Source organism: Cupressus sempervirens, chromosome 1 (assembly GCF_028749045.1).
Source record: "Cupressus sempervirens isolate cs-2001-9-10 chromosome 1, ASM2874904v1, whole genome shotgun sequence".
Lineage (NCBI taxonomy): Eukaryota > Viridiplantae > Streptophyta > Pinopsida > Cupressales > Cupressaceae > Cupressus > Cupressus sempervirens.
The window spans coordinates 424,621,324-424,638,838 of NC_143118.1; positions in this window are offsets into that span (position 1 = coordinate 424,621,324).

Sequence of the window (17,515 nt, forward strand, 5' to 3'; positions counted from 1 at the left end):
AGACACGTGTCTGTGGTGACGTCAAATTTTTTTGCTTGGATGCCCTGCAGGGTAGAATCAGTATCACCATTGATCTTTCGAAGATCGACGACTAGCGCAAGCTCGCAATTTGAAGATGCTCATTAGATAAGGAAAGCGGGAATGTGCCAGCATAACACATGGACTGTATGATGGAAAGTACTTGCTCGGTCAGAAGAAGATATGGGATCTGCTAGCATGGAATGTTGTCAGACGACATGAGCTCATATGGCAGTTTCTTATTGGTCAGTACAGTTGACTAGTTTTTATTAGAAAGTGGATTAATCTGATCGTCGATCTTGTCTTAATCAATGAACGACACTTCCCCACAATTCTAAGATGCAAGGAATTTAAATAATGCGGGGAAGTAGATTTGTGACATGTAGCATTATTTTAAAAGCCGTAAAGCTTGTTACCTTTTAAATTAGAACCGTCAGATCTGGTAAAATCTACGGATAAGATTCAAACTTGGGTACAAATTGCGGGCAACGGTTACTGAGAGTAAATATGATTTAGACCTTGTGAGTGCAATTTTAATGTATGAGAAGAGCCCATGATTTCACCGTTAATGAACCACCAAAGTGCAGAGAGAACATCGGAGCATACAAAATTTTTAGAGCCAGGGCACGAAAAGTCTTGGTTAACACTCTAGTAAAATTGTAGAAGATATCACATAGTGCAGAAGTTCAAATTCTGGTGGGTAAGTACTCTGTGACTTTCTAAGTAAATTTAAAGTATCTGCTATTGTGAAATTCGTAGGGTTCATTCAAAATGCCTCCCCGAAAAGAGTTTACTGGGCAAAAATATTATTTGAAACGTTCTGTGCATGATGACTTTCTTGAACAATTCCCCTTATCAGTGCATGAAATAATTAAGGGGAGGGAACTCATTCTGAAACATCCTAGAGTAGTTGTAGCAGAGGGTTTTTATGACAATGCTAATTGGGTAAGAGATGCCCAAGCTTCCATGGGAGGTCTGGAGTTGTTTAAAAAATGGTTTTCAGAGTGAAAACTAGACACTCCTATGAGCAATGTTTGGGAGTTTGATATTGGTAAATTAATAGTCCTCATAGTTTTATTTGATAGTGATTTATTGATGGACCTGACAAAGAAGTATGATCATATTACGGGATGGGTAAAAAATCATTCTGGAGTCAATCTTTTTAGTGTTTTCCCTAAGCTATTCAGTGAGGTTTTCAACCTTAACCCTAACTATGCTGTGCATGAAATCATTGATATGGATGATTTACAAGCTAGATATGATGCACAATGAATTTACCTAAGAACAGGGCCACTGCAAGAGCATGCTGCTAAAATTGGCACTTTGCCTGTGATTACAGCCAGTACCCCAGAGCCATTGTTGAGAAGACATTTCAATTTGAGAGCTCAAGCACTGTATTTTTCTCTTTGCAAGATTTTAGGGATAGATGAAGGTGATCAAATTTCAGGTTCTGTTGTCCTTATAATGGCTCAAACCCTTCAATTTGGAATGAGTACCATTCTGGATTTTGCCACTTTTCTAGCAAAATAAATTCACAATGGTTTGGTTGGAATATCAAAGTGAAAAGTGAACAAACCATTCTGTTGGTATTCATTGCTGATGCATGTATGCTTATACAAGGGATACACTTTCTTCTCCAAGGGTATGGAGTTGGAAATAACCAAGGATGGAGAGAGGAATCCAATGCAGTTATGGAGTGTGGATATGACTTCAGAAGCCATAGATGCTAGTTATGTAAGATTTGACAGATATTTTGCATCTAGGCTGAGATTGCTTTTGAGAGGTGATAGCTCCAGAATTCCACAAGCATTGTTGGAATTGGTTAGACCTAAAGACCATGCACAAGGATTGTTGGTTAGTCATAATTGGGGGGATATAATCCCTTATAATGTTTTAACTGTGATAAGGGTATATGGTTTTGTAGGAAAGACACATGTGTTGCCTTTTCATGTGCCCTTGAAGATAGGGATTGCTGAGCTCTTATGGCAGATAGGCACTATAGATGAGAGGGAATTGAATAAGAAGGGAACATTCTTTCCAATTGTTACTATAGTGCATGATTTTGTCTTTGTCAAAAAAGGGTAGAAGCACATGAATTTGTTTTTGGATAGATATAACATGGTAGAGTCTCATGCCAGATTCATTGACCCTGAAGGATTCTATGACCTTTTAAAAGAAAGGGTGAGAGCTTCTCATATGGTACATCAAGTTTACTATCCAGAAGATATAGTCAGAAATATCTTCACATTGCAGGAACAAGAATTGAGGAAAGAGAAATGGATAATTTTTAGTAAGACCTTGGAATTCATTAATGCTTTTGAACCCCAGTATGACCCATTGAAAGATAAGAAATACTGGGGAGCTAAAATACAAGCATTAATGAATAATTTTTCCATAATAATTCAAACCATGAATGAAAAGAAAGCTATGTATGTTGAGACAGATCAAGACAAGGCTGTAGAAGTACAAAGAAGAATAAGCAGTAGAAATGTGGTAGCTCCTAGCCAATATACATTGTAGAAAAGGCAGGTTATGTCATGATTCAAAATGTGCAATAGGCACCCCCTCATCAGAAGCTGAGGTCAAGAAGTCCATCTGGAGCTAGCTCTCCAAAAAGGCAAAAATTAGAGCAGGGGTCTTCTTCTTCTCAAAAGGAACAATACTCCCCAAGCCAGTCCCCAATCTAGATAGATGATGAATCATCTCTAAGAGAATAACTAAGACAAGTGGGTGGAGAAGGGGATGTGATTGTCACTTCTATAGACTTGGATGTTGGAGAAACACAAAAACCTCCTACACCTTCCTTGGACCTAACCATTGTTGATTACCAAGGTAAGGAAATTGACTCAATAGTTGCCCAGGCTTATGAAAGATTTATTAATGATGAAAATTTTGTAAGATCTAGGGCTTTTGCTCAATTTTTGTGGAGATTAAATATGGGAAATTTTGAGAAAGCCTATGAGAAAAGTAAGGATGAGCAACTAGATAAACCTGACCCAGTTATTAAGTGAGAGGTGAAATCAAAATTTTTGAATGATTTTGCCCAGTTTACACCTGAAGCTGGGAGGCAAATAGTTAGACAGTCAGGAGTCCTCCTTCTATCGGAATGGGATATAGAAAATACTATTGTTTTTGATTCAGTAAGGAAGCAGAAGGATGTTCAACTAACAATTGCTAAAGAAATATTATAGGCTCATAGAGGAGTCAAATTTAGTTATGATCACCAAGCCCTTGTTATATGGTCCATAGAAAAGAAGGAAAATACTAGGATGCATGAGTTTCCCACTGCAGAGTATACAACTACATTGACAATATACAGTGCTGGTGAAGTGAGTAGTAAGAAAATAATGGGAATGGGCTCAAAAGTGCTAAAATTTGGTGGTGTTGTATCTAGCCAGAAAGAAGACAGATTTACCCAACTCAATGCTAGGTTTGAAGAAGTTTTGAAAGCATATGAGGAAAGGGGTGTACAGATACAGTCACTAGAAAACAAATTGTCTCAAATGGAGAAGGTGCTGGGGAAAAGAAAAATGGGAGAAACTAGCAAACCTAGGATTGCCTACCCCCCAAGGCCACCTATTGAACCCTTCAAGTCTACTCCAGTAGTTGAGATACCTGATACTCCAGAAAGACCTCAATTCTATACTACAGATGATTTTGAAGAAGAGAAGAATAAGTTGTATGCCATGCATGTGGATCTTGACAATCAGCATGAAGAAAAACTAAGGCATGGTATTATGTATTTAATAGATAGAATAGAGTGGCCCACATTCTTTGATCAATTGTCAAAGATTTCAGCAATTAGGGATGAATTAAAACAAAATGAAGATATATTCAGACCCATTCTACAGAAGTGGATAGAGAGAAGCTCAGATATCACTGCTATGTGTATATTTTTTATTCATTTAACATATCATCAGATAGAAGGAATTTTTGACTTACTAAATAAGTTGCAGGATTTTGATGATAAACAAGATTCTTTCTATAGAAGATTAACCAATTGCCTTTTCGAGTAGTTTGCAAAAAAAATTGATTTATTCCCTTGTGCTCTAAAGTCAGTTGATAAAGTAAAAGAAAAGGAAGAATGGAAGAAGGAGCTAGATGAAGCTTTTTGTGAGAGAATAAATAGGGTTATAAATGAAGCTAGCCATCTGTTGTGGGCAATAACAAATGAGGAGTTGGTTAAAGTGCAGATATTTTACAACTCTATCCGAAAAGAATTGGTTAATATGGAGACAATTGAAAATTCCCTTTTAACTATACAAAAAGAAGTTCTAAGTTTTGATTGGCTAGATGATGTTGTCTATGATAAGTGGAAGGACAAATTCATGTCCACAGAGCAGATGTCAGAAGATGATGAGGCAGAAGATCATGCAGATGTAACTGTTACTTTAACAGTCAATGAAAAAGATAGAGAAAATCCCCAAGTTAAAGTAAACTTACAGATAAATGAAGGAGACACATCACTTTCAAGCCTCATGGTCACTTATTTCGAGGAATTAGATAGATAAAAGAATCAAATCATTATGCCAATTCCAGAGGATGTAACAGAAAGGGCCCACAAAAGGAATGTTTGATGTAAATCTTTTTCTGTTAGTTAGATTTTTGTCATCTTGTGATAAGTGTATGCAAATGTTTCTTGTAAAAGACACCTGTCACTTTCTCTTAGCCTGAAGCTTGTTGCATCTCACACTATTTAAGTGAGATTCCAAGGCTAAAGAATGGTCCGAATTCTATTTTTTCTAAGTGATATGCTCAGTTTGTCTTTGGTCCAAATTTTTGAAAGCAAGTTTATGATGTATTTTCTCTGTCAATTCTTTGAGAATACATGAACATAGAATCAGCTGTGTTTCTTTCTGAAGGTCATTTTGAGTCTATTATAAATGGTATATAATTTTCAAAGAAAATAAATACAAATTGTGAACTATCCCCATATCATTTCTTTCTGAATCTTGTCTCCTTTTAATTACTTGGTTATCTTGATATTGTATAAGTAAAGGCTTGTGCAATTGAATGCAATCCAGTTTGGTTGTATATTTGTTTATCACTGCTGTTAATTCAATGGATTAAATAAAAGCTCTGGTGAATGTGATAAGGTTTCTTTAGTAGTGGAAAGGGTTTTGAATTGCTGATAGAATTTGTTGTAAGGCAACAAGTTAGATCTAAGAATTTTCTATAGACTCTGAACCCCAATGGATTAGGCATTGATCAAATTGATTTAGCTGAAGGAGAAGTATGTCACAAATCTTTGTCAAAATGCAGCATCAAATCAAATTTTACTTTTACTTCCTGTAGATCTTCAAAGTTGGTCAGTACTTGTCTGCATGGAATGTTTTAGCTTCAATTAGCCACTATTGTTAAAGAACATTTGCAGATCTATAGAAGAGTTTTTGGCCATATCTGTTATATGGGATGTGTTTACCAAGTTATCAAGAATTGTGTATGTGTTTGAGGATTTGAGATGAGAATCAGAATGAAACTAAAAATAATCCTTATACAGTTTTACCAATCTTGAATCATTCCTGGGTATACCCACCCTGGTTTTGTAGAGCCAGAAGAGTAGAAAACCACTCTTGGTTTTGTTGAAGTTGGGCCCAAATGCTTTGCACATGCAATTGTTAACAAGAGTTGGCTAGTCTTTAGATTGTATGAGTACTATCATATTGGTATTAAGCATTTTTTTGCTTAGTAGTTTTAGTTCATTTTAAAACACCAACAAAATGGCGACTGTACTAGGGAGTTGTCCAACTCGTCTGTAAAAAAGTACTGTAATTTTTTTTGTGCTGCTGTGTACATGTGTGTCAGGTTATCTAAGTTTTACCCATGGTTATAAGGGAATATTTTAGTGACAAACCTTGAGAATTTAAAGAAAGAAAACCCCAAGTAGCATAGCTACACACTGATGTATCCAGCCTATCCAAGTGTCTTATCTAACAAGCAAGAGTTGCAGTCTTACAACATCAACGATTGGTCCATCTATCTCAGATATTTTTTTTTTACTTGTTTGTTGTTTTCTTTGAGTTAGCAATAAGTGTCATTGTATATTTTCCTAAGAATAGGGTGGCGACTCAGTCAAGGTTTTGAAGCTAGTGCTTATTTTTAACAAAAGGTGAATATGGCTAACAAGAGAAAGAACACAAAGCTTTAATGAGAGCCAATCCTGATGTATCAATGTATACTGATCTACCCCAAGGTGGTAGGAAGAACCAAAATAAGAAAAAGACAGATCCAAATCCCACCTAGAAACCCAGAGGCAATGCATCCGTCAATTCTCAGTATCAACCAGTATTAGGAAGAGAGTTTTCTTCACTTAGTTTTAAATATGAAACTACAAGACTCTTAGGAGGCATTTTTAGTACCCCATTACCAGATGAGAGAGTCTTTTAGGACAAAGATGTGTCCACGGTAGGAATTGCTTCATCAAGGCCAGATCCTGTAGCAGCTATGAACTATAGGCTAGGATTTAGGAGTTCATTTGATAATCCTTTTAATCCCAGAGCAGCCCCATATGTGGAGCCCAACCTTATAGATCTGGATGATCCTGCTGATTTAGAGACTACTTCTACAAATCCTAAAGAAGTGCATTCTGAGATAGGAGTTCTGAAGAAATGGATTGCTAAGGAAGAAGGTAAATGCATTCGTCTTGAAAAAGAGAAGGAGCAAGCCACCTTGGATGCCATAATAGAAAGGGATGCTTTGCTAAGAAGGATGGCTGCTTTGAAGGAGCAGAATAAAAAGTTAGAAGAAAATACCACAACTCTCCATACTGATGTATTTGGAGATGTAGACAATCTAAGAGCTAAAGTTCAAGAACAAAAAAAATGCCAAAATCAATGGCAAGAACTGGTTATTTCTCAAGTCCAAGCCTATAAACCTGTTCAAATGGACCCTGTAGAACCCACTGCAAAAGCTCCAGATAAAGGGAAAGGAAAAGCTGTAGGAATCCAAATAAATGAACCTCAAGCTCTACCAAGAAAACCCATACAACCCTCCATGTCAAAATTAGATTTAGATCTGGAGAAGGCTAGAAAAGAGAAGGAAGATCTTACAAAAGAGCTTGAGGAAGTTGAGAATGAAACTCAAGCTGCAGAAACTAGGAGAAAAATCCAATTCATAAAATCTAATTCTGCATTGGCTTCATGGCCCAATTTGTCTATCCTAATTGTAATTCCTACACTAGCTAGTGGTCCAATAATCTCAAGTCAAGGAATACCCCAATCTGCTCCTGTCTCATCTTCCACTATTGGCACCCAAGTCCCATTTGTCCCACCTCAACAATCCCAAGATGCTCCTCTGAGTCAACCTAACATAGCAAGTACCTCAAATGTTCCTAGTTTCTAGAAGAAACTTGTATACCTCAAAAAGTATAGACAAATATCATTTGCTGGTATTCTTGGTACCCCACATCCCATATCATTTGATTTGAGAGATAAAGTGGTTAAGTTGTTTGGGAGTAATGCTGTTACTGGAGAAGAATATTTGAGAATCTTCATTGATATGTTGAATGATTATGAAGTTGAACATGAAGATATGGTAATGAAATTGTTTGTGTATTCACTAACTGAGGATGCAAGGGATTGGTTTAGGAGGTTGCCTTATGACAGTATCACCTCGTGGAATGATTTGGAGAAATTGTTCAAAGAGCAATATGGAGACAACACTAATGCAGGATTCATGTTGAATGAATTCAGCAACATCAAGAAGAATCCAAATGAGTCCACATTTGATTTCAATGTAAGATTCTAGAAAAGGTATGTACAGACTATTTCAAGTAATGAGGTTGAATGAATATGTCTGTCTCACAACATATTTCAATGCTTTTGATAGAAAAATGGCTTATCAATTAAGGGATAAGGATCCCAAGAATTTAAGGGATGCCTATAAAATTGTAGTAAATATAGAGAATAATAGGAAGGCATTTGGTAAACTAGGTAGGAGGGATGATCCAAAGCTGTTTAATCCTAAGAACAATAATAAAAGGGAGGGTGACAAAACTCCTGTAGGATAGAAGCCAGAAGAACCTACTATAGGCTAGGTTTTGGAATTGCTCAAGAAGATGAATCCACTAATTTTAATAAGCCAAATATTGCTAAGAGAACCCCTATGAATAACAATAGTTTCAATAGGCAGCCTAGAATGCAAAATTACCCTTACACCACTTAGTGGAAAGATGGTAAGCCAGTTCCCAACCAAACCCAAAATGTGAAGGATAAGGGTACTCCAGATCCCTTGCAAAGGAACACTGTGAAAATGAATGATGATGTACCATGGTGCATTATATGTCAATCACCTCATTCTATTGATTATTGCGCTGTTGCTCAGTCATTTGCCCAAGGTCAAGGTGTGCAACTTGAAGAAGAAAGTGAAGAGAAAAGCCATGATGATAAAAGTTGCAATATGGTAAGCATGTGTGATGATTTGATAAATTTTTATTTAGAAGAGCCTAAAAATGACATTACTAGTCAGAGAATTGCTCATCATTTACATCATCAGTAAGTGCTTTCAGATGATGAAGGGTATGATACAGATAAGGTATGCATTACATCTTCTGATGTAGGTCTCACAAGCTTAAGAATGCCCTCCAAAGAGGAAATCGATAGAATTACAGTAGAAATGATTTCACAAGTCCATAGTAACTACAATTTGAGAAATAGAACAGTAAATAATGATGCAGGAAATCCATCCAGTGTATTCATCAAAGATATCACCCATAAGATGAATGATCAAAATAAGAGAGTCAATGAAGATGTGCCTAAGATCAAGGACAATAAGTATAAGAAATGGGAATAAAAAAAGAAGGTTCAGTTTTAGACAAATGAAGCAAAAAAACCAGTGGTGCAACCAAAGAAATCAGAAATTGATATTACCAAGAAAACAGTAATGCCTACTTCTCCAAAGGTTTCAAGTCCAGGTGCTTTTGTCAAACCTACTATTACTGAACATGTTGATATGATATCTATGTTGTCCCAAATAACTATGAAAGTGCCTTTGTCTGAACTTCTTAAAATTGAAGAGCATAAAAGCAAGGCTTTATCATGGTTGGGTGGGATAGGAAATAATAATACTGTTATAGATCAAACTGTTGCCCAACAAACCCCATTAGTAGTAGAGGATAATGGTATCATATCCCAGATTCCCAAAATGTTTTTAGATGATTCCTCAGTGGCATTTATAGAAGATATTGACCCTTTTTTCTTCAGTCTAATCATAAAAGGGAAGGCCCTAAAAAACTATATGATAGACTCAGGAGCTTCCAACACCATAATGCCTTTCAAAGTAATGGAAGCCTTAGGATTGAAAGTGGATACCAAGCAAGGCAGATGCAGAGGAATGGATGCTAGGGAAGTCCCAGTCATAGGTACCATAAATGCATTACCTTTCAAACTAGTTGCATATCCTAAAGTAGAGCTAACCATGTTTGTCCTTGTAGTGGATATACCTCCACACTATGGAATGTTACTCTCCAAAAAATGGAGTGCTGCCATGGGTGGAAGCCTGCAGTGTGACTTAACCTATGCTACTTTCCACATTGGGGATAAAGCTGTCAAGGTAAATAGAGAACCAAGGGTTAATCACATTTTAGGGGAAGAAATTGATAAAGATGCCACTTGTTTCTTAGATACTGGGGTAAATGCTTTCAGAGCTGAATTGATTATTCAAGAAGTTGAGAATTTACCTTCTATAATTGAACATGAAGTTGAATGTTGCATGAACTCACCAAAATTATGGACAATGCTCTTTGATGGGGCTAGTTCTAAAGAGGGTGCAAGGCTAGGAGTAGTTTTTGTCTCCTTTGAGAATAATACCTTCAGGTATTCATTCACGTTGAAGTTTTCCTACAAAAATAATATTGCAGAATATGAGGCATTATTGCTAGGGTTAAAAGTTGCCACACATCATAGAATTAAGAAATTACATGTTATAGGTGACTCTGAACTAGTTATCTCCCAGATAAAAGGAACCTATTTATCCAAGAATAGGAGATTAAAGCAGTATAAAAATGCAGTTTGGGATCAAATAGAATCCTTTGATGCATTTGGTATCTCATGGAGAGATGCTTTGCTTCTGTCTTTAGACAATGTTGACGATTCATGGGTTTTAGATTCTGGTGCTTCATTTCATGCTACACCTCATAGAGGTTATTTTATTGATTATGTCCAATGAGATTTTGGACTTGTTTATTTGGGGGATAATGAACCTTGTTAGATTGTTGGAAAGGGAAAAGTTATGATTAAGTTGCAGAATGGGAATCATTGGCTACTACATGTGGTAAGACATGTTTCAAGGCTGAGTAGGAATTTAATTTCAGTAGGGCAACTTGGTGATGAGGGTTGTGTAGTTACTTTTAATGATAAAAATTAGAAGGTTTCAAAAGGTTCCCTTGTAGTAGTAAAAAGTGTGAAAGTAGGCACCTGATATCTTTGTACAGGTCATATTGTTCCTTCTACTTTAATTTTTTCAGAGAAAAATGAATGTTTAGGAACAACTTTTGCAATTGAGCAGGGAGAACAAATAGCTGCTATAAATTCTGATACAACGTTGTGGCACAATAGACTTGGGCACATGAGTGAGAAACGTATGAAAGTACTTCATTCAAAGAAAGTTTTACCAAGTCTAAAATGTGTTAATATGGATTTCTATGAAAGGTGTGTGTATGGAAAACAAAAGAGAGTGAGTTTTGTGAAGAATGGGAAGGAAAACAAAAAGGAGAAATTAGAGCTTGTGCATACCGATGTATGGGGACCAGCTCAATTATGTTCCCTTGGTGGCTCTCATTATTATGTTACATTTATTGATGACACAACTAGAAAAATATGGGTTTATTTCCTTAGAAAAATATTTGATGTATTTCAAACTTTTAAGAAATGGAAATGTTTGGTTGAAAATGAGACTGGTAAGAAATTAAAATGTCTTAGATCTGATAAAGGTGGTGAGTATTGCAGTCATGAATTTGAAGATTATTGCTCCACTAATGGTATTCATAGACAAAAAATTGTTCCAAGGACTCCATAGGAAAATGGAGTTGTTAAACGTATGAACATGACTATAATGGAGCGCACAAGGAGCATGAGGTTGTATGCTGAGTTTCCCTTACAAATATGGGCATAGGCTATCAATACTACTGTATATTTGATTAATAGAGGTCCCTCTACTCCTTTGGGCTGTGGTATTCCAAAGGAGGCATGAACTAGTAAGAAGATGAATTATTCTTTTCTCAAAACCTTCGGTTTGAAGCATTTGCTCACATGGATTCTGAAAATAGAACCAAGTTGGAAGCTAAGTCAAAGAAATGTGTATTTTTTGGATATGGCATTAATGAATTTGGTTATAGGCTTTGGGATTTTGAAAATCAAAAAATTGTAAGAAGCAGGGATGTCATATTCAATGAAAATGTGTTGTACAAAGATCTGTTGCAGCAACATGAGAAGAAAGAAGATGATTATGTAGTGCTCGATGATACTCCAAAAGCTGATGTTCCAGCCATTCCTCATGATGTGCAACAATCACAACAACAACTACCACACACACCAGTGAATGTTAGACGGTCAACAAGGCAAATTAGACCTCCACAAAGATTTTCTCCCTCTTTATATTCTATTTTACTTACTGATGCTAGTGAACCTGAAAGTGATGATGAAGCTATGCAGGTGGATACTAAGATTCAGTGGGAGTCTGCAATGAAAGATCAAATGGATTCTTTGTTTAAGAATAAGACATGGGATTTGTGCAAGTTGCCTATAGGTAAGAATGATTTACATAATAAGTGAGTTTACAAGTTGAAAGAAGAGGAAGAAGGTAAGAAAATATTTAAAGCTAGGTTAGTTGTAAAAGGATTTGCACAGAAAAAATGAATTGATTTTGATGAGATATTTTCTCATGTTGTTAAGATGACTTCTATTCATACTATTTTAAGTCTTGTGGCTATTGAAGATTTTCATTTGGAGCAACTTGATGTTAAAACAATCTTCCTTCATGGTGATTTGGATGAAGAGATATATATGGCTCAACCATAAGGATTTGCGATCAAATCTGGGTCTAACATGGATCACATTAAGGGGCTGAAATGCCAATTAGCACATGCATTTTCTATGAAGGATTTGGGGGTAGAAAAAAAATCTTTGGTATGAAGATTTGTAGAGATAGGAAGAATAGAACATTGATGTTATCTTAGGTTGATTATGTTGAGAAGGTGTTGCAACATTTCTCTATGGAGAATGCTAAAGCTGTTAGCACACCTTTACTTGGACATTTGAAGTTGACTAAGGAGATGTGTCCTAAGAGACAAGAAGAGGAGACAAAGATGTCCATGTTACCCTATGCTTTAGTTGTAGGAAGCTTGATGTATGCTATGGTATGTACCAGGCCAAATATTGCACATGTAGTGGGAGTTGTTAGCAGGTATATGAGTCATCTAGGAATTGAACATTGGAATGTAGTCAAATGGATTCTAAGATATTTGAGAGGAACATCCAATAAGTGTTTACACTTTGGGGGCTCTACTACTGATTTACAAGGCTATGCTGACTTAGATTTGGCAGGGGATATTGATACCAGGTGGAGTACTATAGGTTATGTCTTTATTGTTGGTGGGGCAACTGTGAGTTGGGTTTCAAGGTTATAGAAGATTAATGCTCTATCTACTATAGAGGCAGAGTATGTTGTTGCTATAGAGGTAGCCAGGGAGATGCTATGGCTTTAGTTCTTCTTGGAAGGATAATTATTTGTTTACATATAGTCATTGTGCCATTCATCTTGCAAAGAATTCAGCTCTACATTCAAAAGACAAAACACATATAGTTGTGGTACCATTTCATTCGGTCAGTTTTGGAGGATGGACAGTTAAAGGTAGAGAAGATACATACAAATGACAATCCAGTAGATATGTTGAGAAATTTAGTAACAAGGGAGAAGCTGAACTCCTCTTCATCTTTAGTTGGTCTTCTAGACTTACCATGAATAAAAGAACAATAAAGTCTAGGGTGGTTTGATCCAGTGGGATCCTCATGTAGTAGCGACATTTCTATAGGATCAATCTCCAAGTGGGAGATTATTGTTTAGTGTGAAGCTTGATTAGTCCCCAAGTGGGAGATTGTTAGTTTTTGGTATTTTTTTGGGTACTATTTGTAGTTTCACCACTAAAGTAATGGCTAATATTCACCAATTTATGGCTGACATGTAGTAACCCTAAAGTAGTTTAACTGCATAAAAGGGCTTAGAGTTAAGGTTGTTTTAGTATGGTGATTTGAAATTGGTTCCCGTGGCAGTATTGAGCTGTAAGGGATTATAGATTGTAATAAGGTTATAATCACTGGATCATAATAATATTAGACTTGCTGTTTGGTGGGCATAGTCCAGGGATTGGGTGAACCATGTTAAATCTTGGTCTCTTGTGTTCTTTTCTGTGTGATCTATTATTTTCTATTTTTGGTTATATTTGCATGTAATTTTTTTTTCTTCTATTTGTGATTTAATCCTAACAACCTTTTTGTTAGATCTTAATCAATGTTTATCTTTGTAGTTTTAAACCATTTATAAACTTGAGAAATGAGGCATTAGGGGAGAACAGGACTCCGTTTTCCAAAACCTCATAATTTGTAGTAAAAATATCTTTAGTAAGAAAATAGGAATTTAATCTATAACGTCTTCTATATTACTTTAAGCAACCTAATTATAAATTTTTGAATACATAAAAGGGGGATGATTAGCCTAAGTAGTGTAGTCTCATTATCACTTTTTGAGTTCATGTGAGAAAATTGATTAACTTGAATAGAGTTTTGAGTGACATTTATCTTTCTTTCATTATTCCTAGCAATAGGAGGATTAATCTTATCCCTAAGAAGGGCCTAAATTTCATTACTCATAATAGTGTCTATGGTTGCTAAGCCATGTTTTGGTGGGGTATTATTAATAGGGTTAGCTTTTTTTAATTTTAAAAAATATAGAGGAATTCATAAGGACATCAATCTTAGTAAAGTAGTCAAAAATATCTAACAATGTCGTGTCTCAAAATTCCATTAATTGACTTGAAGTTACAAATTGGTGGGATGGTAGAGTTAGGGCTTATTAAATCATACATTTTCACCATGAACAACCCATCCTCAAACACAATGTTAAACTATAGACACATTGAATTTATCCTCACACACATTACATGAATGAAGTATGCATTGTTGAATAAATTATTAACCTCACTAAATTCATTAAGTTATAAACTTCATTAATTCAGTAAATTACTATAATTTAATATACCATTTTTTTTTGAAGCCACTAAATCATGTATAGTTCTAATCTCTATATTATTATAAATTATCCTATTTATATCCTTCCAACTATTCAAATTGCGCTCAATCAACAAATGTGGGATTAACATTTGTATCCTCAACTATCCCTAACTATTTTTCTTCATCTTACATTCAACCCACATTTCCTCTCATGTATGAGGAATTGTTTAAAAGCATCCCCATCTCACATTAGAAAGCCTCTTGCATCTTTAATTCCTCTAGCATTGGCAATATCTTTTTGCATTTTAGATTAATTTTGTGTCTATATACATGCACATATTTATGTATGTGCAATATGGTTTTTGAATTCATTTCATAAGTCCTCCACTCTTTAGTATCTCTTGTGTAATGTGCTTTAAGAGAAAATATGCTTAAGATGAAAGCTTTTTTTTTATATTGGTAATGTGTCAAAGCCTAGATTTGTTATTATTAGTTGTAACAAATTATTTTTATATGTTAAGCTCGAGTAGACTCAAACCCAAGACCTCCCACATAAGAGGCACACAAGTTATCATTGTGTTATAGGCTCTTGCCTAGATGCAAGATTTTGTTCACAGTAGGGAAATGTAATCAATTTCCATGTAATGCATTTATTTTGTTTAAATTGGTGTTTATTCACATTTGTATGATGAACTTCATTATTATGATGTTGGATAAGGGCTTGATCTTTGATCTTTTTCATCATTTCCTTCATCTATAGAGGCATAAGAAACTTTCAACAAGAATCTCCTAAGTTTTGCAAAATGCTAGGAAGTTTGAGCTAGAAACTTGGATTTCTTTCACAATATCCCGAGTTGGGAAACTTTTTTTTTTGAGGAGAGACAAATACCAAATTCCTACCAAACTACTAAAATAATTTTTTTAATATCTTAATCTTGGCATCTTCTAAATTATTTAAATAATAATGAAATTATTAGAAGAAATAATTCACAAGTCTAGTGTGCCGTACCATTTCACATGTATTTTTTTTTGCAGTTGGGATAGTGAAATAACCTCACCCTATACTTGGATAGTTATTGCAAGCAAATGCAAATTTCTAGGTTTTTATCAAAGAGGGTTTTTTGTGCATCATTGACAAGTGCCAAAACCCACACCTTTCATACTTCCTTCGACAAGTTTCCTTGTTGTTTTTCTAAAGGGTTACAAGGAGTTTTGATATGAACTATCTATTCTCCCCAGTTAGCGTTTTGAGTCTTGTGAAATTATAACACCCTTGATATTTCCCCTATTAGGATTATGCAAAATCATTGAACCATTAAGCTTTTTGATATCCTTCTCATTTATGGATTTTTTCAAATCTAGATCTTTGGGCTTTTGATAAGTGAGAGTGTTTAGTTGTCTGAAACGAGAGTGAATGCTTGAATTGAGAACCTCAATCCATGACTTAGCATGCATGTTTGACTTCCCCTTGGGATGGATGTTTGTCCTTCTTGTTCTTACTACGTTGATTCAAAAGTTGCCCTTAACCTAGTGATCAATCCCCCTACCTGATACAAATCTATTAGATCTCTATTATCTATCCTCCCTCACAAATGCAAAGTTACATTGGAGCCAAAAAATTCCCTTGAAGTATATTGATACATGCCAAACGATTTGTCGCTACAAACCTAATCATTTTTCGACTGTGACTTAGCTGCCATATCCACCCAATGTCCTTCATGGAAAACCTCTTAGGGTCCGTTTGGTTGTTGGCATAGGAATTGAAAATTACAATTGAGAATAGGAATAAGAATGGGGATTGAGAATGAGAATAGAAACTTGCAATTACAATCTTGTTTTGTTCATCTAGAATTTGATTGAGAATGTGTTAATCCCATATTTGGTTGTACTAAATTGAAACTAGAGTAAGAAATATAAATTTAATTTATTTCAACTTTTTAATAGCTAAACCGTAGGAATAATATTGAGCTGGACCACAAAGCGTGCATTGTGAGTAGATTGGAAGTCAAGAGGATGAGCCAATACTAGATCCGGTTTGTGCAAAGATACTGATGCTTCATTAGGTCAGACGTACAGGACAATTTCATTTCCTTTGTCATTGTTATTCTCTCTTATCTTTTCAGGAAAACTCTTGTGAAGAAATGATAATCCAATTTAGCTATTTACAGAGGCCGAGAAATGACAACTTTAGCAGCCGGCACAAACATTCGAAATAGATTTAAACAAAAAATTTGTCTCTTAGGAGTAACAAGCACAGTGCATTCGGCGGTTTTTATCAAGAAATTTTTAGTTATATAAGGAGTCAGTGTAGAAGCAATCACCACAATGCTATCTAAATATAAAAATACCATGATTGATTGACACATACAGAATTTAAAATGCTTTAGAAAGTTTCAATTGATCGAGTGCAAGTCTGAGTGATAATTGCATAACTCCAAAGTATTAAATTTTTTTAATTGACTACAATTTACACTGCAAAGATTAATGGAAGGAATTCTTTTTTGAATGTTGGTATTAATGACATGAATAACACGTGAATTTGTAGCGTTCAAAGTTGATCACATCTTCTTCGCCCCTCTGATTTCTCTACTTTATTTCTTGTGTTTACACTTTGTATCGACTAAAAGTGCTAGGTGAGACCATCATGCAGAAATAGAAGCCACGTAAGAATCGGTTCTAGTGAATGCACATGTTGATACGACAGGGCAGTGAAACTAATTTAAGCGCTGATGTAAAGATTTTATTTTGACAATTAAATAAACAATTTTAAATTCTTGGGAGGGTGATTGTGTGGGTCCCATAGGCTATTTTAGTCTTGTGGACATCATTAAAATCTATCATATCATATCATATCATATCTCCCACAAATGGTAATATTCATACGGTATCAATGACACGAAAGGTGGACATGTACAAGTTTGATAAGAAGAATTTACGGCTTGGATAAATGAAATGCAGATTCTTTCACATGACAAAGACAAAGTGATTTGATAAGAAGAATTCACTGCTTGGATAAATGAAATGTAAATTCTTTTTTACATGACAAAGACAATGTGATTTGGTTGGTACAATTAGTCATGTAATGGTGATGCAATTTGTTTTTGCATCAATAACTTTCTATGTAATAATAAGGCACATTATTTGGTATTAATAGGTGTGTGTAATGACAAGGCTCTCACTATCCTATATTCAAAAGTATTGTCAATTACAAGATAGAAATAGTGGGGTAGATAACTATTTTAATCAACTAGTTTAAATACGACAAATGAGATCAA